Source organism: Artibeus jamaicensis, unplaced genomic scaffold (genome assembly GCF_021234435.1).
Source record: "Artibeus jamaicensis isolate MK-2021 breed Jamaican fruit bat unplaced genomic scaffold, CSHL_Jam_final contig_384, whole genome shotgun sequence".
Classification (NCBI taxonomy): Eukaryota; Metazoa; Chordata; class Mammalia; order Chiroptera; family Phyllostomidae; genus Artibeus; species Artibeus jamaicensis.
This window is the reverse complement of record NW_026521810.1, coordinates 20346212-20354300: the sequence shown is the minus strand read 5'-3', so window position 1 is coordinate 20354300 and position 8089 is coordinate 20346212. Positions and strand designations below refer to the sequence as shown.

Genomic DNA, 8089 nt, shown 5'->3' with positions numbered 1-8089 from the left:
GAAAGTATTGGTGATCCTATGGAAGAGAACACTGATAGAGAAAGTGTCATGAAAGTCCGGAAGAATTAGATCACTGAAGTTGCCACTGTTGTTATAGAAAAAAACATAGGAGTCATCTCACCAAAACCAAATTTCTGCTGGAGAAAAAACTATGACCCAATGTTGTTTATGACTTCACGGAACTTATGGTAGAGCCAAACAAAGAAGTCATGAAAGAGGTTATAGATAGAGCAAAAACTGTGGGGCGAGGGGTAAAGGGTTTTAATATGTGGATCTGGGGAAATTCAAGAGGTTAATAGCCACCACCCCAGAGGACTTAACAGAAGACAACTTGATGGAGACGAGTGCTCCTGAACCAGGGCCAGTAGATGAGGAAGAAAACCTTGAAGAGGCAGAGCCAGCAAACTGACATTAGACAGTTTGCATAAGAGTTCTCATTATTCAAGACTGCTTTTGACTTCCTTTATGACATGAACCCTCTATGGTACAGGCATTGAAACTAAAGCAAACAGTGGGAAAAGAAGTAGATAAATGGTTTTAGAGAGATGAGAAGGCAAAGTCAGACAGAAATTAGCATGAATCTCTCTAAATTTACACGGAGTGTGCCTGCCTCCCCTGCATCTCACCCCCTCCTCTTCCTCCACCTCTGTCTGCCTGAGACAGCAAGCCAACCCTCCTCTTCCTCTTCCTCCACAGCCTACTCAGTGTGAAGACAATGAGCATGGAGACTTTATGATGATCCACTCCCACTTAATGTAAATAATCATCATGCCATATAGTTAATAAATTTATCTGTTGTGCATGTATGAGTCTTCATGTGAAAATCTAATAACTGCGCAGCAAGGACTGTATGAGACACCTTTACACCATCATTGTTGACTAAGTAATCCAGGTGCAGAGCACTGTGTATGAGACTTGTATGGACGTGGATGGCTTATCCTCATATGGGCATAAGGTGAGTGATATTTCACATGAAATTACTAATGTGTTATAACTGTTTTATAACTTTTTTCTAAAGAATCATGTTACCATATGGTATGCCTCACTCTCTCTCATAATTGGAAAAATTGTATATCAGTCTATCATCAGTTAAATGATTTTCTAAAGTATATAACAATGTTTTAATGTTATATCATTAATATGATGGTAATACTGTATGACATAAATTTTTATAAGCATTCATTAGTGTATAGGCTAGGGTACTGTGAGGAAATTGTACCAATTACATTAGGCTACCATAAAGCAAGAGTTTTGTATCATGTAAGACAATATTTTTAAGTTTCTTTTTTATTGTTTTTAAAAAGAAACAAAAACAGAACAAACAAGATGACATTGTGGTGAACGCCAAGCTGATGTGGCCGACAAGAGCTGTCTCCCAGGTTGTTTCAGGGAACATCAGGTGCACTGGTGAGGAGGGTGGACTCCTTCCTCAGCAGAGATGGCACTAGGGTGGACATTGTAAGAGCTGCAGACCAGGTCTGAGCCAGTGCAGCTGGCCCTGGCTCCAGAAAATGCCCTCCGAGTTGATGCTGCCCTTGCTACAGTTGCCACTGCCTATGTCACGGCTCCTAAGAGGTTGCCCATTTTGCGTACTGGGAGTTACAGCTGCTACTCTAGCACAGACTGGTCCAAAAGATACATGGTGTCTAATTTTCCAGCATAAGCTCTGCTGGGCCCTCAGTCTGACCTGGCATTAGGTCGGTTCATTTTCTGAATTTAACTTGCCAGGCAGAAGCCTGGAGTTCCTCTTTTCTGGGCCAGGAGCCTGGCATTCTCGGCATTTGGGGACTCCTTTCCCAAAGAGATAGGCCTTACCTCCATTCTTTCTTCCTTCCCGTCATCTTCATCCTCCTCCTAGTTCTCTTGGTCATCTTCTTCTTTTTATTCCTCTTCTATTCAGTCTTCCAAGACCTCTTTCCCCTTTTCATGTTTCTTGACATCACTAAAGCTCCCCTTCTCCTCCTGCTGCTGGGCTTCTCCTTCAGACCTAGAGCTGGAACCAGCTGGTTTGAGACTCCAGTGCAGCCTGTGCAGTGTGTATGCAGACTTCTCACTCGGGGAAGGTCTCTGAACCCCACTACCCCAGGCTAATTTTTTCCGATTCTGGGTAAAAATGGAACAGATGTGCAGCAATTTCTCCTGCTCCTCAGCTGGCAGGACTTGCCTCATGGCTTTGAAGATAAGGTGAAGAAAAGGGAGGCTGGCTCCTCAATTTGAGCCCAATTGGGACTCAACCACCAAGGGTCAGTCAAGAGAGGCAGAGCAGCTGAATAGCCTCCAGCTTTTCCTTGCTTTTCTTCACTGGACTGCAGAAAACAGTCATCCTGTCCAGTCTTGGTGTTAGCCAGGATTAGTTCAACAGTGCATCTGAGGATATAGTTGAGTTGGATCCCATTGTTCCCCAAGGCTGACAACTTGGGGACCATCCTTTCTAGCAGGGCCTGTGTCAAGGCCTGGGAGTGCAGGCCTCTGAGCAGGGGCTGCCAGAACTGAGAGAATGGCTTTGGCACCAGAATATCATTAAAGCCCATGTCTTCTCTGCAAAGCTGCTAATTGCTCAAATGTGGAGATGAGAAAGCCATCAACCAGAAAAGTGTCCTGTGTAGCTTCCCTGTTCTCCCAGGTTATGCCCTTGAGCTCTGCCAGTGTGCCGTCTACAGGTGGGGATAGGCGATTCCATGCTTTAATGGCCAGAGGTAAATGCCTAAATTTCTCCAGCACCTTAAACTGCTCCTTAGCATATGATACCCATAGTCCTTGGGCTCTTTCCTATAGCTCTATATGTCTCTGAGCTCTTTCCCAATGCACATCAATGTCTGTGTCACTCTGGCTGTTTCCATCAGCCCTGCCACCCAGCTCCACACTTTCCCTCTCATTTCAGACTTTGGTTTCCATTCTATGATGCCATCAACAATATTCTTTAGATCCTCTTGGTTTTCTTCATCTGCCTCTACCTTCTCCTCCTCCAACTCCCAGGTCTCTCATAGGCTGTTCTCCTGTTGATGGCACCAGTAGATCTTCTGGAGTCAATGCAGGACAAAAAGCCACCTCTGTGACAGTCATTTATATGGGGCACTTTCTTGTGGGTCAACTCATGGTGAAGCCAAACAATCCAATCTGGAATGTTCACCTCCTGAGCCAGGAACTTGAGAGGGACCCTGACAGAGAGTCTTCCTCTCCAAGACAAATCACAAACCTGACCAGTCCCACGCCACAGAGCAGTCTGAGTTCATCCAAGAGCTGAGAGAGTACCAGCAGAAGCCACCGCCAGGGGTTCTTTGCCTCACCTGCTCCTCCACGCTGTGATATCATTTAGCACTTCCCACCACAATTTATGGCCACACAAAACAGATACACTGTCACCTGATCCCACTTAGCTAGGCAACTACGATGTGTTAAGCCCACAGGGGTAACAACTTTTTTGTCATACATCCCACCCCACACAGGCCACACACAATCTATCCCCTGAGAAACCAGATCTGATTCAGAGCTGGATTCCTACCATACACTTGGCTAAACACCAAGCCTTGTGTTGCGGCACTCAGCAGAGACTTCGGTTCAACGTGCGAGCCTCACTCCAAACAGGCACCGCACCAGCAGCCAATGGAGGAGAGGGATCCTGACACAAACCCGCCCCCCAGTGTTAGCCTAACAAATCAGAACCTGAGGTCTGAGGACCTACGGACCCACCAACTCAAGATACCACCTTGCCCGCTGGCACTGTTTTCTCAAAGCAACTGCACCAGCTACAAGCATGTCTCCTCATGCTTCCACTAAGTCTCTGGTTGCAAACGTGTCTGTGTCCCAGATCCGGAGAGACATGTCCAGAGTACAAGAGGAAATTTTAGTCTGTGCCCCTTGGTGTGCAAAGGAGGGATTGTGGTTATTCTACGTAATTGAAATTCACTTATGCTTTCATCGCCACGAATCAGCGCCTGACCCAGTAAAACTCTATGGACACTGAGTCAAGACTACAAAGCAAATATCTAATATCTAAATATTTAAAGTTGGGTTGAAAAATATGCTGGGTTTTTATACCTGAACAATGAAGGGCTCAGAATGGGCGATCTCTAGGTTTTCATCCGTAGCTGAAAATTGCAGGAATTTACTCTGCCAGCATTCCACAGCTAGGCTGGCTTCACCATCCGCAGAGGTATAGTAGTTTTTCTAAACAGTTCCTTGGGATTCCGCCACTCTGGGGGAAAGCAATTTTATGAATGCCTTCTGATTTTACAGGTTGGCTAAAATGTGTTCAGGACTCCATCCTGACCTTGCAGAAGTTACTGCGCAATCTAATACTGGAGAGAGAACTGTTGCCAAGAAACTGAACACCACTGCTGTATGTAGGCTTTTTTTTCCACTTTGCAGCAACAAATTCCAGTTTATTCTCTATACGTGCTTCTTTCTCCAGCCAGCTTCTCCTAAGATACAGTCTGCCGTGGTTCTTGAATGGCAGTTACTCTGTCCTGAGTAGTCGCACCAACCAGTTTCACCTGCAGGATCTCACAGCTCTGGAAGTCAGAAGTCCAACATCGGTATTATTTGGTTGAGATCAAGGTGCTGGCAGGTCTATAGTTTTTCTAGCTGCTCTTGGGGAGAATCCATTCCTTGTCTTTTCCAGCTTCTGGTAGCTACTGGCTTTCCTTGGACCGAGCTGGGATATCATTTTCTCAGGGCAACCTCCCCTCTGAAATCATGAGAACTAATTGGGTCCCCCGTTATCTGTCTCATTAGCACAATATGCCTCTTTTTCCACAATCCTGATAGTCATTTGTTTAGTACCTGTTTCCTATAATTTCCCCAAAACCCTGAATTCAGGGAATAGTAAATGTTATCTGTGGATTTTCAACTATGCTGGGGATCAACTCTCCTAGCCCCACATTATTCAAGAGTCAACAGTGCAGTCCCTAACTCCATGACTATGTGTGCAGCCAAAATTCAAGAGTTTCTCTTCCAAAACAAAGACAGAGAGCATGAACATCAGTAGACAAATAGTGGTGTTTGCCACAAAAATGAGACTGAAGATGTAATATTTGGATCTATATGCTTTTGGATAAAATATAAACAGAATCAAAATTATTTTAAAATGTGTGTTAAAAAAAAGTCTGAGTTCCAGGACACTCCAGTATTCGCAGACCAGGAAAATGAGGCAGTGAAAAGTCAGGTGGAAGCCAGTGAGGAAAAAGGAGAATAAGGAGAGATGTATACTCAACACAAATGCCTTCACTTTTTGTCTGGTTGTGCACAAACCCCGTGCTGTTTGAATTGTGGTAGCTTCATGGTAGGTTTTGGTAACTGGTACAGCAAGACTTCCTGCCATGCATATTTGTTTAATACCACTTTAGCTATCTCTGGCCTTTGAATTTCAATATGCAAAACATTCTTTCATAGTTTGAGACTTACCTGGCCCTCTATTTTAAGTGATTAGAACTAACCACATTCTCTCTTCCACACCAATAAAGGTCACTACAATTTTAGTCATCCAATCCTGTTCACAGCATCCCTGAACAAGATCCTTTGTTCCTAGAGCACTGCTTTAGCCTCTTGTGAGGATGCTGGTGTCCTCTCTTTTTTACACCAGTTTGGGTTTGAATGTCAGCCAGCACAGTAGTTCCTTTAGAGAATCAAAGACACCAATTATCAGATCAACTACAGATGTCATATTTCTTTATAACTACTTTGTAACCTTATATCTGCTAAATAAAAAGGAAGGTCAGCCAAAACATTGAATTATAACACTGTTACCCATACTAAAAAACTGGAACTGAACAGAGATTATTAATAATAAGCCTCAAAAGACATAATTAATTGCTTAATCTAATGGCCCCCATTAATTATCAGACCACAAGCTCAGCTGAAATTACAACCTGACTTGGAATCTCAGTAGACAACTTTGCTTCATCTTACTTTAAGACTACTGAGATACTGACTCAAGACTTTCTTGATTAGAATATGGGCAAAAAAAAATCAGGTAAAAATCAATTTTTTAAATGTAGCACAGTAACATGCTACCTTTCAAGAAACTACATGAAGAAATTGTTTTAACCTTTTATTTTAAGAATATTTTATTCATGTACCGTTGTAGGAAAAACCTGTAGGGCTCCTGTGGACCCTCACTCAGTTTTCAACAATGGTAGTAGCATCTTGCCAAGCTCTACTACAAAGTCACAACCAGAATATTGTTATCAATATAATCAAGACTCTAACACCACTAGGACCTCTGGTATTGTCTGTTTATAGTCACACTTATCTGCCACACTTATACTCACCCACCTGGGGCCTGAAACCCTGGAAGTCATTATTATTAAGATCCACATTTCTCTATTTTTTCATTTTAAGAATATCATATAAGTGAAATCATACTGTGTGTAACTCCATATATATGTATATACATTCACTATATAACCTTCAGATCGACTTTTTTCCACACAGCGTAATTACCTCCAGATTTATCCAAGCTATGGAATATAAGGCAAGTTCATTACATTTTATCGCTGCCAGAGTGGCTGTGTCATTTTATGTTCTCACCAGCAATGTACTCATGACCCAGTTTCTCTGTATTCTCACCGTATTTGATGTTGCCACTATGTTTAAAGCCATTTTGGGTGGTGTTTAGTGATATATCACTGTGGTTTTAATGCACTTTTCCCTAATGATTAATGATGCTCAACATCTTTTCGTGTGCTTACCTGCCATCAGCTTGTCCTTTTTAGTGAAATGTGTGTTCTTGTCTTTTTTCCATTTTCTAATTAGATTGGTTTTATTTGTTTTACTGTTGAGTTTTGGAAGTTCTTTACATACCCTAGATACAAGTCCTTTGCTGACTATGTGGTTTGCAAATATTGTCATCTGATCTGTAGCTTATCATTCTATCCTCTTCACAGGGTCTTTCACAGAGCAAACACTTTTAATTTTGATGAGGTCTGTAATGTACTTTTAACTGAGGAACATGACAGGCGTCTATTCCCTGGAGCTTCTCTGCAGTATTTGTGTCTGTGAGGTTCTATATGAGGTTCACAAGTATTCTTCTGTTGGTGTCATATTTGGTAAACCAGTCATCCAAGCTGAAGGGTGTGTAGTGGTTATTGTGTTTTGTCCTTGGGAAAAGTCATCTTCATCTGTTGATTATAAATTTCAGTACATTGAATTAATTTTTCACAGTGTTTACAGGCCATCTCAGTCTGTAAAAGAGCCAGATCGTGAATAGGAGATAAGATTTCCACATGTATGAGGCATTCGATGATCAGCTTTTTCACTGTGTACAGTCATGACCTAGGTAATGCAGTTGAGTCTGACAAAACTGGAGTTTATTTGTAGGGTTATGGCAGAAAAGTAAGAAAGCACTTCTTAAAGTTTTAAGAAATTGCTTTCCATGTATGCTGATAATTCCCTACCATGTATGAAAATAGACAGTCAGAGTCTAGGTGACTGGCTTTGCTAAAGAATGCTGACCAAGACAAGCAACTGAGTTGATGGGGCCCAGTACAAATGAAAATGAGGGCTCCATGTTTCAAGTGGTTAAAAAATTCAAGGTGGTGACAGCAGCTTAAAACTAAGTGTAGAACCCTTATCAGCAGGAGCACTCCTGATACTGCACAGACTGCATCCTCAGGAAGCTAGTCGTAACACTAAGCATAGACTCTCTACCATAAAATGAACATTGGAGATTAGTGAGAAGATGGTGTTGGAGTTGGCACTATAGGGAAGTAAAGAAGAGCACACCTATTAATATCCCTTAATTCTTGTCCCAAGGGATATCCTTACCTATGTGTTCATTTGATAAGTGGAAAGGAACATTGGTAGGGATAGCATAGAGGAAAACGAGTCCTTTCTGGAGGTATAAACATATGATAGGTCACAGTTTGTTTTTGTTTCTGATATTTTGTTTTTTTGTTTTTCACAGAGTGTGGGGTTAATAATCACAAAGGAATAGCAAGCTCCATTGAGACTTTCAAGGGTTCATGGATGAATCCCACATCTGGGTGATCTTTGTCTCAGAGACTATGTGGGATACACTTAAGGTCTATACCAGTAGGGAACTATCAGGAAATGAGTAATCAGTCTGTGCCATCAAGTGAGTGGGGTTCTT

At 42.2% G+C, this 8089-nt stretch overlaps 1 pseudogene; it reads right to left on the bottom strand.

The window, feature by feature from the left end:
* Window positions 1-1703: 1703 nt before the first annotated feature.
* LOC128627319 (ribosomal biogenesis protein LAS1L-like) lies at window positions 1704-3432 on the bottom strand (annotated as a pseudogene).
* Between the last annotated feature and the right edge of the window lie 4657 nt (window positions 3433-8089).